The 15,756-nt window shown below is 39.0% G+C and overlaps 1 long non-coding RNA gene across 1 annotated transcript in view; it reads right to left on the bottom strand.

Annotated features, from left to right (window-relative positions):
* The window catches only part of LOC105239242, a 230,812-nt gene extending 217,076 nt beyond the window's left edge, over positions 1 to 13,736 (bottom strand). The window contains exon 1 of the long non-coding RNA XR_002143476.2: positions 13,690 to 13,736. This is a non-coding gene — a long non-coding RNA (uncharacterized LOC105239242). The remainder of the gene's footprint in view (positions 1 to 13,689) is intronic.
* Between the last annotated feature and the right edge of the window lie 2,020 nt (positions 13,737 to 15,756).

Here is a 15,756-nt window from a genome sequence, read left to right as displayed (position 1 = left end):
CTCTACGAAGAAAATACTACTGGTATACAAATTTTACAGATGGGGAAATGAAGGTTTAGAGTTACATAACTTGCCTAAAACACACAGCTACTAAATGGTAAAGCAAGTATTTGACCTCAAACACTCTGTCTCTCAGATTTGCTCTTTTAACCACTATGTGATCCCATCTTCAATTTTGTAAACCACTTTTCACTTACAGTATGTAGTGTCTTTGAAAGTCAATGAGAAAAAAGAGGGGGGGAATAAAAAAGCACTAGACAAACTCCCACTTCCTAAAAGGAGATATGAGACATAATGAAATTGCTTATAATGGCACGTATTAGAGCCAAGATGGTGGTTTTTAATAAAACTGAGAAAGGCTGGATTGCTTTCCCACAGAAATTGTGGAAACACAGATGCTGCCCAACCTTAAAAATGTAAAATTGTTCATGTTTTTGATCTCTGGACCAAAGGAAAAACTACAAATTCCACTGTTTGGAACATTTGATGGAAGAGTTTTAAAGGAAACCATTATTATAATCATGGTACCCACCAGTGCTATGAGAGTCCAAGCTCTGTCAACATTTTCTTTATAAATTCACTATTAGGACTTTTTAACTCATCCAGTATTATGCAGTGAGAGCTTAAAAACCTGAAATGTAAGATCTTAAATGGTGAGTGATATTGTTCCAAGAATTAAGGAGGAAAATGGATATCATGTGATACAGACACAATAGAAAAATGCCTGGCTTATCCAGCATTTTAACAGGTATTAGCTGTCTTTTATTTTGTTTTTCTTGCTTTGGAAGGTTTAGGGGAGGGGGTGGGTTGATCTGGAATAGAAGGTTGAATTGCAACCAGCCATGAACAAAATTTTCAAAGTTCTTAGTATGTTACAAAGAATTTGATAAACTCTTAAAAAACCTAGATGTTGTCTCCACTTTCTGAGTCTGCACAAAGGCTTGGAATCTCATAAAGAGAGATTACGTTTAAGAACTCTGGCACTTTGCTTTTATCTAAACCATAAAAAGATTGAAAGAACGGTCATTTCTAATCCTGTCTAGTACATTCCAGCTAAGTGGGAGCAAGAAGACAGAATAAAAGGAACTATTCAGTCATTTCAGAACTTCAGCAAGTGTTGAGATAAATTCCTTTCTCAATAAGGGTTAAAGCTGAACGGTCCTGAATCTTCAGAACATGCTTCTCTTATCCCCACATTCTGCATTCCCTGCCACTGTATTTTTGCATCTTCCTTCCTTGAGATGACTTGCCTTTAATACAAAATCAAAGGTGAAAAAAAAAATGTCGCAAATCATATCTTACAAAGGCAAGTGAAATAAATTTATTTAACAACTCATTTTGGAATTACAGTTCATGTCACCATTTATCATGCTTAAAAACCATAATAAATGGTTTGTAAAATCACATCAGATGGCTAAGTCAGAAGAGAGCCAATGAAACAATGCAATCCACTTACTTCTTTATGGCCAATCTACAGTCACAAAATGTGGAAGAGACAAGAAAGATTAGGCCCCTCACAGACACTGGAAAAAAACAAAAACAAACCCACAGTGCATTGCTCAAGGCCACCCTATTTGCCTGGAACCACAGAAACATAACCATATGTGGCTTCCTTTGCCAATCTATCCAATTAGAGTTTTACCTTCTGGATCTTAAAAAAGATACCGTCTACATGAAGTTTCAAATTTAAACTCCCTCTGCCTCATAGGAATACTACAACTCTGCTGGTTGGTTATTATAGTGTAAAGTGATTTAGATTTAGTTTCTGGTAGGGCCTGATATTCCCTACCAAAAGACTCAGCAGACTGTTTAAACTGACTCGGGATTTTTGCTTCTGGATTTATTTTACATAGTGAATTTTCGACCCATTTTATTTATTTATTTTTAAGATTTTATTTATTTATTTGACAGAGATAGAGGCAGCCAGCGAGAGAGGGAACACAAGCAGGGGGAGTGGGAGAGGAAGAAGCAGGCTCATAGCGGAGGAGCCTGATGTGGGACTCGATCCCATAACGCCGGGATCACGCCCTGAGCCGAAGGCAGACGCTTAACCGCTGTGCCACCCAGGCGCCCCTCGACCCATTTTAAATAAACTGTCCAATAAGTCTTGAAACTCTGAAAATTATGGCTCTTTCCACAATGATGCTTTAAATCTTGAGTCATGTAATTTTCTTACGTACCTTTTTTGGCTACAAACACATCCTGATATTAAACAAAAGTGATTGAAAAGTAAACTGATGCATGTGTCAGCATAATCTAAATATGGAAGCATCGTCTTATAAGTAAAAATGGTGCATTTTAACATTCTGAAGTTAGAAGGTTTACTGTAAGTAGGAAGCCAAAAGTTCAGACATTCAACCAAAGTGGATCCAAACCTCTTGGGTTGGAAACATCACAAAAGCGGGCTTTTCCACAAAATGGCCCGTATTTCCTGTTTTCAGCTCAGCTGGAAGTGCAACAGGAACAATAGTTATTGTAGCATGGCACTTGTTCTACTTTTGGTTTGAAAACACCAAGCAGACGCTATGAGCGTGACGAATCAAAAGAAAAAAAGTTGAGTGGAGAGGTGTTCTGGGCTATGAAAAGGAGAGTTAATGGGGACAGAATTTCCTAACTTGACCACCAGTTAACCATAGCTTGGACGCCCAGTGTGCTATGAGTCACTAGCAACTTGCTCCAAAATAACACAAGAACATCTTGGGCTAAATCATTACTGGAGTATATTGTTAATAATATTTCCAGAAAAAGAAATTAAGCAGAAACAGTTATTCAATGAGTAAAATGGCGCTCACATAAATTCCTTTTTACAGAATAATCTGGAAATGAGATAGCACAAGCAACCTGCTAGACAGGTAGTCTGATAATGTTATTCACCACATGCATTTAGAAATTTGGGGCAAAAATCACAGCTTCCATCAACAGGTTGATAATAGCTCTTCACAGGGAAAACGTGGAATTGTTAAACACAGAACATGAGCTGAATTTTCAAAAGCAAAGTCTCCAAAGTCTTATGGATTGTGAATATAGAGCTATATTTTGCACTTTCCAAAAGGCCATTTACTGCTGTTGTCTCCAACTTACCCTCTTAGAGTCTTCAAAGCTAAGGCTTCCTAACTGACAAACTCAAGCCACTAATATTCAACCATTTCGTTAATATAATTATAAGACCTATATATTATTGATTTGCATCCTCAATTAAGAAAGCAAATTTGGGAACTATTGCTGTTTTCTACTTGATCGCTTCATGATAAACAGCAGCAGGTAAAGTTGGACAAGTCACCTAGGGATACAATATCTAAATATCCTCTTCTATAACCTGGAAATACGACTTACCCCCTAATAAATCAATTCCCGAAGATGAAATACAAAACTCTATAATAATAAAATACAGGAGACAAAGAAAGCAGGTGTTTGGGATTTGCAGCCAGGACCAGAGAGCCTTACTAGTAGAATATATCGACACCAACCTATAAAGGAAGTTTGAGAGGCCTTGCAGAGTGGAAAGTAAAGCAGTGAAATGAGACAGCTCAACTGCGACACAGGTCTAGGGGTCACTAGCCTCCTCATCCATTCTTCTGTGAAGAGCTGTCATTCCAAGCACGAGGACCAAGACAAGCCTGACAGTCAGGGCAGTGCCTTCGGGTTTCAGGGCCTGATGGTGCAGTGACTTACCAAGGTCAAACAGAAGAGCAGAGGATGCATTGCTCAAAACGCGCCCTGGGGCAAGTTCTCCACCAAGGTCAGGGTATGAAGCCAAGCCAGGCAAGAGTCAGTAAATTCTAGAACAGGCAGCTATGCCAGAGTCACAGGCAGAAAGATGCTGAGAGGGCCTAGACCTTTGGAGGGAGGACGGATGACAGTGGGTACAGTCAAATGAGGACCTGCCCTACCATCTGGGGCAAAAGTCCTGCACTGGCATGTGCTGCTTTGTTCTACTTCTGTGTTCTATTTTGGCAGTTTCCATTTCAGCACAGTCCCTGCCTCTCCCTTTTGTTTGCACCCTTGATACTTCATTTGTGTGTTCTGTGCCTCCAGGAGTTCATACTCCAGGTCTAACTAATACCACGAAAACAGATTAATCAAGGGCACATACAGTATGTTTGTTATTCATTTTTAGGACTGGGTTAATAATTTAGCAATTGTAGTTAATGGCTAAAAAAAGAGAGATAAAGGAATAATGAGTCCCTTGTTTGGTGGCAGCCAACTTCCTTCCTGGAGCCGTGCCGCTGGCGGGCGGGCTCTGAAACAGGCACGAGCTCCACTGTGGGACCACATTCAGTTGATGGTAAAGCCTGGACGAGCGTTACTGGACTTCAATCTAGCAGACTGTGTGTATTTGTTTGTTCCACTTTGATCCCACGACAAAAAAGAAAAAAAAGACTATGTATGATTTCTTGAGAAAGACATGCCTGGCTGACATAATCCGGACACAAAGGAAACTCAAACTACACAGAAGCAAAACAAATACATACAGAGAGGCTCTCCTCATTTAAAAATTACATGACAATGAGACCCTCAGAGTGAGTTACGTACTGGGGCAAAGACTGTATCTCGTTCATTTTCTATGTCCCAGCATTGAAGGGTAGCATCTGGCATATGGCAGGCATTCTACAAATACTCCCTGAACTGAACTGAACTGCATTGCTTCATATCCTCACCGCTGGTTTCCTTTCATCCATCCAGTTAACAAGCTGCACTTGACCTCAGCTCAGCCATCACTTCCTCAAAAAGACCTGCTTGGACCTCCCCAACATGATCAATCCCCCCTAATAACACTATTATGCATGCTCCTTCAAAGCACCTATCAGCCGTAATTGTACATTTACTTGCGAAGCCCTTTGATATAAACAATACAAACCATAAGCAATTCCAAAGAGGCAAGGACTGTGCCTTTTTGTTTTTCGCTCATGCGGTAAATGTTGTTTTTGTTGGCACTCAGTAAATATTTGTTAAAGTAGTGGACCAAGAACCCATAATTTTCATGGTTTCCTCTCATTCTAATAATACTCACAAGACCTCAAATAATATGAAATAAATTATCCAGCACACACTCACATAACAGTCAGGGCTGGGAAAGCAAGTTTGCAATGCAGGCCATCCAGTGAGGAAGAATTTTAATAAGGCAAAGGAAAAATGCAAATATCTTTCATTATAGCTAGAAGTGAAATCTCCATTCTGGAATGTACCATTAAATTCCTTATGGAGAAATGTTTATTCTTTTATAGGCATCTCAGTTGTCTCATTTTTTCTTTAACGCATAATCCATTAAATTGAACCACTAAAGGTCAAAAACTCTCAAATATTGTCAATCTCATATGGCCTAATCTAGCAGACAATGTATATTTGCTTACATAGTTATTTAGCCAAATGTAAGCAGTTTTTCTGTAAAATTGTTCTCTGTACCTTGGGAGTAAAAAAAAAGGGGGGGAAGACTCTGCTGATTCAAAGTACAATACTGAAGAATATGAGATATGGTAAATGACAAGGTTATTTTCTAGTTGAAGACAAAGAAGGAGCAGAAACAGAAACTTAGTAATATTTAATCCAATATCTTAACATTGACATTAAACCAATATATCCAATCATTCCAGTCAGTAACTTAATAAGCAAAATTCCAGGAGAATAATTAAGAGGCAAGAAAAGAGCCTCAAAGAGGGCTATTGCTTCAATTGGACCATATTTATACAGCAATCCCTGTGGGTCAGCATACTCAGCACAAAAGATTTGGCAGCAAAAGACACAGATATAGTCCCTGCTCTCAGGAACTTACAATCAGTGAAAGAGGACTCAACGAACATGTGCTCAACATTACTCAGCATCAGGAAACTGTAAATGAAAACTACAATGAGATATCACCTTACTCCTGTCAGAATGACTAAAATCAAAGGGATCAGGAATAAAAAGTGTTGATGAGGTTGTGGAGAAAACAGAACCCTCATGCACTGTGCGTGAGAAGGTAAATGGGTGCAGCCACTGTGGAAAACAGTATGGAGGTTCCTCAAAAAACAAAAAAATAGAAATGCCATACGATCTAATAATTCTCCTACTGGGTATTTACTCAAAGAAAACAAAAACATTAATTCAAAAAGACATGTGCACCCCTATGGTTATTGAGCATTATATTCACAATAGCCCAATTGTGGAAGCAACCCGGGTGTCCATCAATAGATGAATGGATAAGGAAGATGTGGTAGATATATACAGTGGAATACTGCTCAGCCATAAAAAAAGATGAGATTGTGCCATCTGTGACAACACGGGTGGATCTCAAGGATATTATGCTAAATGAAACAAGTCAAGATGGAGAAAGGCAAATACCATATGATTTCACTCATACGTGGTACCTGAAAACAGCAAATGAATAAACAAAAAGTAGAATCAGACCTATAAATGCAGAGAACAAACTGATGGATTGCCAGAGAGGAGGGTGGTGAAGTGTTGGGCCAAATGGGTGAAGAGGAGAGGGAGATACAGTCTTCCAATTTTGGACTGAATAAATCACAAGAATAAAGGGCACAGCACAAGGAATACAATCGATGGTACCGTAATAGCATTGTATGGTGACAGATGCAGCCATACTTATGGTGAGCATAGTAGTAACGCACAGACTTGTCAAATCCGTGTTGTACACATGAAACTAATGTAACGTGGTGTGTCAACTATACTCAAATTTCAAAAATCATTTAAAAAACAATGCAAGAGGCCTCAATGTGTGTCTCACATGCTTCACAGCTCCTCAAGCTTCATTCTGTCCCCTGAGCTAAACTCCCAGCCTCTGGCAGGTCCACATGGATGGTCTCCTTCCCCTGTAAGGAATCACTTCTCTTCACGTAGCCAGAATTTTGGGGGGACAGGGCTATTGTACCAAGTCAGGTTTCAATACATATTTTTAGAATAAATTAAAGAATAACTTCATTAATCACCCAATTGATAAAAGAAGATCTGTACAGTAGAAGCTAGGTGAGAATATCTATGGTTTGCTTTCAACAAAGGTCAGGTTTTTCTGGGTTGGCTCTGATCTTCTAAGCCTTTGAGTATATTTCTTGATGGCTCTTCTATTACCTGGGATAAAGAAGACATTTTTATGGCTGACTGAAAGTCAACCTTACCCAAAAGTAAAAGTTTGATTTTTCTTCTTTAACCATGTAATATGAGCAGCAGGTACCTCTGACTCTTAGAAGGTAGAAGAATCTCCGTTCTGTCGCTGTGTGACCTTGGGAAAATTACAAAACCTCTCTGTGCCCATTTTTTTAATCTATAAAATGTTGATAAACATACATAAACTTTTTGAGAATTAAATGAGACAATACATGTAAAGCATCTGGCACAGTATCTGGCTTACAGTAAGCTCTCAGTCGGTGTTGGTATTATGATTAATACTATTGTGTTTATTGTAGCATTATTCTTCTTCTTCCTGTCTATTTTTTATGGGGGAAATCAAAGTCCTGGTTAGATTGAAGAGCTCAAAAAAAAATCCAGTAATTTCATTCAATCATTCCACAACTTTATTCAGTTTCTGCAAGCATCTAGGTTGACCAGCCCCCAGAGGCAAATGTGCAACTTACTAAGGGCTTGGAAGGGAGAGGGTAGAATTGAGAAAGAGTAAGTGAAGCATATATTAATGGGTCCAACTAAGGTCCAAACCCGTATGCAATTAGCATAAACAAAAGGGATCAGGTACAGAAGTGAATGTCAGGGTCATTGGGTGGTGTTAAGTCTTAAAAATTATATTAACCTTTAACAAGAGGAGAGCCTAAGTTTGGAGAACTTTCTTACCCATGACTGGACCCTACTTAACTTATAATGCTAAAAAAAATTCCCCATCTTAAATGAGCATAAATCTCATCAGAGATGGTTTGTTGGGTTATTGGTCATAATAAAAACCAAGAGTTAGAACATGGTTACCTTGGAAGAACTATCATTCAAAAAATGAACTGGAAGTCTATTCAGAAATGGAAGTCTACGCTGAGCTAAGGATGAAAATCCAGCCTAGTGGAGAATAGTAAGGCTAAATTCCTAATATGTTGAGCAATAAAATGGGAAATTACCTCAGACTCAAGACTTAAATCCCAGGTTGCTCCAAGCTGGTCTTAAAAAGACCGAAGTCTGCAGTGGGGAAGCAGCAGTGACTTATCTGAAAGTCCCCAAGTGCTTTACAGGGTCATTATTTGCTGACAGCTTTCCACTGACTACATATCTGGTTTCCACCAGATAGGCCAGAGTATCCTGCTAGAAATACACAAGACTCAGGAAACTGCGTATGCATAGTCTCTAAAGGTCTTGTGAGTTTGTCTGTTTGTTTGTTTTTAAGCAGGCCAGAGATGCGCTGGAGGGGCAGGAAGATGCCTTGTGACTTGTCAGAACTGTGAAGGCTATTTGCAAGCTAACGCTTAGCCTGTCACTCTTGCACAGATGCTGGAAGGAGACAGGGCATCCCTGGGTCAGAGAAACCTGACTTTATTACTCTCAGCCGTAGTGGTACCACAGTGTTAGCATGTTCCTGCACTGGTTCGCAGCATGCCAATGAACATACGGCAACACAAAAACATTCAGGTGGCACCTGTGCATCAAGTGAGCATTACAGGAGAAGCACTCTGAGCTTAGGGAGCCTGAATCTTTTACACTTGTCAGGAAGCAGGCCTACCCTTTGCTCTGGACGGAGACATTATCTCCATTTTCCAAGGCTGTTCACTGTATAAACATTCTTGAAATGATAGAATGGAATAAAGTCAATTAGTTTCTCTGTTCACAAAACATGTAGAAATGAGACACCCATTCCAAGAATTGTCTCCCAACATGACCTTGACACTAAGTGCACTCGTGAAAAACATGCTTAAGTGCTTGACATCTTGCTGGTTGAACAGCTTAAATGACAGTGAATATGCAAATCCCTTTCCGGCTCAGAATGTCACCTAATTTGGACAAACCATTATTGCAAATTCCCAAAAACATGTTCCTGAGCTTGTCAAACCACCTACAGGTATCTATTTCTTCTTTTCTAAGGTCAGCACACATTTCTAAGACTCATCTTTTACCACTTCCCAGAAGGACTTGGGGATTTGTATTGTAAGAGGCCTTTGCAATATAGAATCTTTTCTACTAGTGTCAGCACAGTATCCAAAAGTATAGTCTAGGGGCACCTGGGTGGCTCAGTCTGTTGGGCGTCTGCCTTCAGCTCAGGGCATGATCCAGGGGTCTTGGGATCAAGCCCTGCCATTGGGCTCTCTGCTCAGCAGGGAGCCTGCTTCTCCTTCTCCCTCTGCTGGACGCTCTGCCTACTTGTGCTCTCTCTCCCTCTCTCTGTCAAATAAGTAAATAAAATTTAAAAAAAAAAAAAGTATGGTCTATACCTATCATGGGTTTAAGGTAGGCACAGTCCTGCTGTATAATATGAAAGTATTTCGGTAATAATGCCCCCTGCCTCCACCTACCAGTCCACCAAGCCTCCTAAGTAAGGTTGTCAACACAGAATGGTAAGAAAGGCCTAAGTTTAATGCTTATTAGTTGTTGCCTCGGATGAATCGCTTCTTCCTCTACCTTAATACCTTCATTGCGAAATGGGGATAATAACACTCACTCTTCCTACCACACACAATTTAAGAAAGTCAAATGGCGTAACATCTGTGAACGCATTTCATAACCAAGAAAAAAAGCTTTAAAGTGATTTAATATTATAATTAGTATTTCCTCCAGCTTGCTGTGCCTTTGGGGATGCCTTCGGTGTGGACACGTATAAACCAAGTCTGGTCATTTCCTACTCAGGAACTGGGTCACCAGAGTGCATCGAGCAGAGCTGTGGGGTAATCAGTTATCTGCGATTAGATTCATGTGTTATTGAGTGTCCAAGAGATACCTCTTTACCATCACAGATTTGGGGAGATGCTGTGGGGTCAAAATTATTCATCTCTTCAACTATCTTGATATATCATTTTCTCTATTGTCTTGATCATATTAGCCATAGCTATTTTAAGTCCCTATCTGGTAGGCGCAATCTCTCAATCCTTTATGGGTTTATTGTGGTTTTTATCCTCTTAGGTTTTGGTTATTTGGTCCTGTGTTATGGCATGCCTTGCAATTTTTTATTGAATATTATGGAGACTCTGAATGATATCTTTCTTCAAAGAGGGTTAAATTTTTTCCTGGCATTCAGAAAAAAAAAAAAAAATCTGGTAGATCACCTGATCCTTTCTAGGCTTGATAGGAAGCTCTGTCATCTCTTGTCTATTTCAGTTTTCCCAGAGTAAGATCCCTACTCCTGGGGCTTGACAGACAAGGTCTCCACCAAAAGCCTGACACTGTTTACCAACACCCCTCTACATTGGCAGCACTTAAATCTCTCCCCAAGCACCATGTGGCTGCAAATATCACCGGTCAGCTATTTGGCCATGAGATGTACTGTTGTACTAGGTCTCTTGAGGTTTCTGCCCTGTTTATGTGCAGGTTAGTTGTTAGCAAATAAGCAGAATTCATATGTAGATATTTGGGCTACCTTTCCGTGGTTTCCTCCTCTCCAGAAATGTATCCCTCTAGTCCTAGCCACTTTGGTTGCCCCCCATCCTGACTTCTTTCTACCTCCTCCAGTAACAAAGCCACTTTATTCTTATACATCATTCATGATATGGACATTGAAAGAGAAATCAGATCCCTTCCTTAAGACTGGTAGAACAGTAAAGATAGTTTGACATAGTAAAATGAGGCTAGGCAGGGTTCATGTTATTGGGGGGGGGGTGCGCTAATAGCATGCAGTAGAAACAGCCTGATTTACCGTAGCAGACAAGGATAGGCGCAGTTCAATGTCAAAGTGGCAGAAAATCAGGTGAGCGCTCACACCAGGCAGACTAGGCGATCCTCAAAATCCTGAACTTCCACCATGAGCAAGGCATCAAGAAGGCAAAGAATCCAAAGTGAAGCCTGGCATAGCAACATGGGCTTCTGGCGTTCCAATTACTTTTCCCTGGCAAAGGAAGTCTTTCATTTTGTCTAGATCATGGCTAATCAATCGACTCAGTCACTGAGAGGCTTAAATCAACTCTGACTAGTTACACGGTGACCATGGCCATCGGTAATTACATAAGGAGACAGATTTCTAGCAGGAGATCTCTAATCTACCACCATCTCCTCAGGTTGTACTATACCAGACTGCATGAGAGACCCCTACATGCTCAGCATTATTTGTCCTCATCAGTCACCCAGCCATCTGAGAGAGAGCGGGGGGCTTCCAGTCCACGGGAGTCGTGACTTACAGCAATAACTAAATGACCTACTTAATAAAAACTCATTTATAAGAAAATAAATTTTTTTTGAAATAAAGATATAAAATTAATCAACAACCTTGCCTTTCTGGTATACATATTATACTTACCATGAGCAGTGTATGATTTGATGATTACTATTTAAGGCTTAAAGAATCAACATTGTTAACACAATTTTTATTTTCTAGCCAAGCAGCTGTAAGAGACATGGCATTTTTTATGTTTATCTCTATATTCCTCTTATACTTATTAGAGAAAAAGATGAAGTGTGCATCATCTTGATATTTCTAGAGCTTAGCACTAACACACAGTAAATGATCAATAGGTGAATAATGATTTAGCCAATTAAACATTGAGGTGGGTTTGCACTAATCCAAGGAAATGCCCCTCATGCTGATATCAAGTTAAATGGACTTTCTTGTCAGGTACAGCTCTATAATAAAAGCAGAGAAGAGAGAAGAATTGGGGATTGTTAAGGGCTCTAAGTCAGATTCTTTACTAGGAAGCATATAGTATGCAATCAAAAGAGAAGAGGAGAGGGTTTGTTCGAGAACTGGCTCTGCCACTGTCTGTCTGACAGCGTGTCTTTGAACACGGCACACAATGCCTAGGGATTCGGTTTCCCCCACCTGTATAAGGAGAAGTCTGTCCTCGCTCCACAGAGCCCGGGTTCTGCAAGGGGGGTGAGCCGAACTCCAGCTCCTTCTCTTGCAAGAACCAAGTTAGCTCCTCTTAGTGTCTATTGATTATATTTCTGCCATAGGTGGCCATGAAAAGCAGAAGACCACATGATCCCAGAAATTTTTCCAACTCTGCAAGTTTTTAATTCATGCTTAACTAGATGAGGGGGGGGGGAAAGAAGCTGTCAACTTTTATAATCAGAACCAAAAATAAAATTACTTTCATGGTGCCCAAACGAAGTATTTCTAAGAAAAACTCCCAAGACTTCCATAATTTTTAAACTTGCACACTTAATAAATATTTAATCCATGTCTTAAACTCATTTTCTCAGAATTCATCACAATACTTATTTTCTGAGAACTAATGCCACATCTAAAAGGACTTCTTAGACTATTCTTTTCAGCAGAAAGCTGGAGTTTCAAAGCAAAATAATTTAATTTAGTAACTAAGCTGTTAATTACTCTGGTTTATGTAGTTTTTAATAATTGAAAACATTATTCTCTGGTTTCTCGTTTATTGGGCTTTACCATGCGCTAACAATGCTTATAAAAGAAATCACTGGAACGCTGAGAAACCCTTCTCCAGAAAGTGAATTTCTACTTGATCTCCAGTTTTTTTAGTATTTTAATTTGAGAGAGTAAATCTTTCCTCTTTCTTGATAATATTAACTATCAGAGTAAATGTAATAATATCTAACAGCTGGGAAGCACTTATATATACATCAACACTATATTGAACACTTTAAATAAACTACATTTCACTGAATTCTCCCAACTGCATTCCCCATTTTCCGGAAAGGAAGCTGAGACACAAGCTCTCAGTTAATGAGAGCCTCACCCAAGTGATCTGACTCCTGAGCCCATTTGTTGGAGACATGTGGCACATTGCTACACACCAGTGTCTAGTAAAGGACATTGGTACTCTGGGAGTGAAATAAACCAGGATGTTGAAATTGCTAAAAACAACAGCAGTAAGCTAGAATTCATTTTACTCTTTTCTGTTTATTTTTATTTTCCCCAGAATATATTACCCCATCATAAATTAAATAAGATAGGATGAGGTAATGAGAAAAAAGAAAAAGCAATAGAGACAGAGCTAACGTCAGGAAACGTGCACTTAACATCAGTTCTGCCACTGGCTATGTGGCTTTAGACAAGGCTTTAAGTATATATTCCAAGCCTGGGCAGGGAGTGAGGGGAGACTTTAATTTTACCTACATAAAAATTCATAAGGGCTTTAGGGAGTTATGTCAATAGTATTATGAATCACCAAAACTGGTGTGATCATTATTATTAAAGGAATAATGGTAAATAACAGTCATGTTTTAATTTCCATTATACTATCCTAAACTGAGCTTTAAAAAACTATTCTAAGACAGTTTAAAAATGGTTTTCTTTGTTTCATGGAACTTTTCCTATAAATAGGAGTAAAACTGTCAGTATTTCCTGTGTGACTTCTTCATTACTCTGCAACTTTCTAAAGACAAACCACATTAAATAAACTCTAGAGAGGCCATATTTAGAAGACAGGGCAATTAGCAAACACTTCTTAAAGTTTATTTATCTTATAGGACAGACTACTTGCCTTTTGTTTTTAAGAAAAAAGTAACTGAAATTAAAAGAAAGCACATATTTTTGCTATATTTGCATTAAATAAAAATCTAATTCACAAACAGATATACTAAATGGTAGGATTTGGTCATAATGTGATCATAGGTTTGAACTGCCACAGGTACTGTTCTTTTCTCATACTTTACCTTTTTTCACAGACAGTCAGGCTCTGTCTGTCACTTCACCCTGCAACCTGAAACCAAGGGACATGGTGTTAATTTTCATGACAAACTAAAAAGAAAACCCCTATTCCTAAATCTGCTAATTGTATATTCAAAGTAGAAATTACATTTCCCTTCTATTCAGGATTTGCCCATATAAAGATATCTGCAAACTTCTTTATATGTAAAACTTCTATAACTGTTCAGATCAAGTCAGCGTTAATAATCAACCTCATACAACGTGTGGGTTAAATAATTCTACTTCCTTCCTGAGGGGGGTGGGGAGGGGAGATAGAAATTTGACCTCATTTCGCATTTGTTTTTTAATTTTTGGTGAAATATACGCATCATGAATTAGCCCACAAATCAAATGAGTATAAGTTGGTTATTTTTTTTTTTTTAAAGAGCCACCAATTTTAGTGAATTTTCATTTTGGTTTACTTTTGATTTAATGTTTTAGGTTGGTTGGTTGGTTGGTTTTTTAAAGACATCCACCAAATACTGACTTATATTGTTGTACCCATTCATCTTCTGATTCAATTGTTGGTTCTCTGGACTGTCTGGTAACAGTCCCCCATCTACATAACATCCAGACAGTTGTAGAATTCTCTTGGTAATATTCTCAGTGATGGTGATTCCACCACCTTCATCCATATGTAAACACACCACATAAAGACAAGCTATTTACCTAAAAGACCCAGCAGAATTTGAGAGAAGTGTAGCTCAGAGTTTCTATATCTGCATAATTCCTGATTCTCTAATCCAGAATGAAACGAAGAGAAATCTAAGAAGGTTGACTTACTGAGTCTGTAATGTCCTGTTTTAATATCTAGCCATTTTCCACTCTTCGTGACTATCGGAGAGAATTTCCAGGATTTACACAGAGTAGGAACTAGTCGCACACATTAGTTAGTGAACAGGAATGCTTCATCTCTATGTCTTTAGGGTGCCAGCTGACCCAAGAGTAGCCTGATCCAAGCAAGCTAAATTCATACTAATATGCAAAGCACTCTGCTAGGGATATGGAGACATTTAAGACAAGCACAAGCTGGGCCTAAGGAGTTTCTAGGAAAAATAATACACTTTATCAAATCCAGAGAAACAAAAATCTGCTTATGCTAAAAGTAATTAGTCTTCCCTCTAGTTTTAATTTTTTTTAGGGGCACCTGGGTGGTTCAGTGGGTTAAGCGTCTGCCTTCCGCTCAGGTCATGATCCCAGGGTCTTGAGATCGAGCCCCCACATTGGGCTCAGGGAGTTTGCTTCTCCCTCTCCCTCTGCCCCTCCCCCACACTCATGCTCGCACTCTCACGTTATCTCTCTCTCTCTCAATTTATTTATTTGAGAGAGAGAGAGAGAGAACAGGAGCAGGAAGGGCAGAGGGAGAGGGAGAGAATCTGAAGCAGACTCCACGCTGAGCATGGAGCCTGACAGGGGGCTCGATCTTATGACCCCGAGATCACCACTCCGAGATCACCACCACCTTGAGATCAGATCCTAAGCGGAAACCAATAGTGGACACTTAACTGACTGCACCACCCAGGCACCCCAAGTTTTTCATTTGTTTTAACTTCTCTTCCAAAAAGTTACTGAGAACACAATGACACCATTGCTATCACACGATCCAAACACGAGGTGCCTGTAGCTTCCAACTGTATAACGTCATACGTGTTCATACAAAGTAAATAACTACATTAAACTTATATATAAATTCTATTTTTCCTCAAAAAGTTCTAGTGGGAACTGAAAACCCCCAATCAAATAAATAAGGATATGATAGTAGATTTCACTGTATTTGTTAACAAACAACATTGCCAAGTTTTTGAAAAATATTTTAAAACTATTCTAAGCCCATATTTCCAACCTAATGATACAATTATTATTTATTTGGTTCTGAGAGTGTCAAAAATAAAATTTTTGAGTGTTATTTAAGTTGGGTATTTAAATAGACAGCTCTTTATTAACTTAAACTTTGAATAAATATTATGGCTTCATTAACAATTATATTTTAATTAGGCCTTTAAAGTTAGAAGTAATAGCTCGAGCTAAAAATA

This window comes from Ailuropoda melanoleuca, chromosome 10, assembly GCF_002007445.2.
Source record: "Ailuropoda melanoleuca isolate Jingjing chromosome 10, ASM200744v2, whole genome shotgun sequence".
In the NCBI taxonomy this organism is placed as follows: Eukaryota; Metazoa; Chordata; class Mammalia; order Carnivora; family Ursidae; genus Ailuropoda; species Ailuropoda melanoleuca.
Note: the sequence above shows the minus strand (reverse complement) of the source record. Positions and strands in the feature narration are given on the sequence as shown.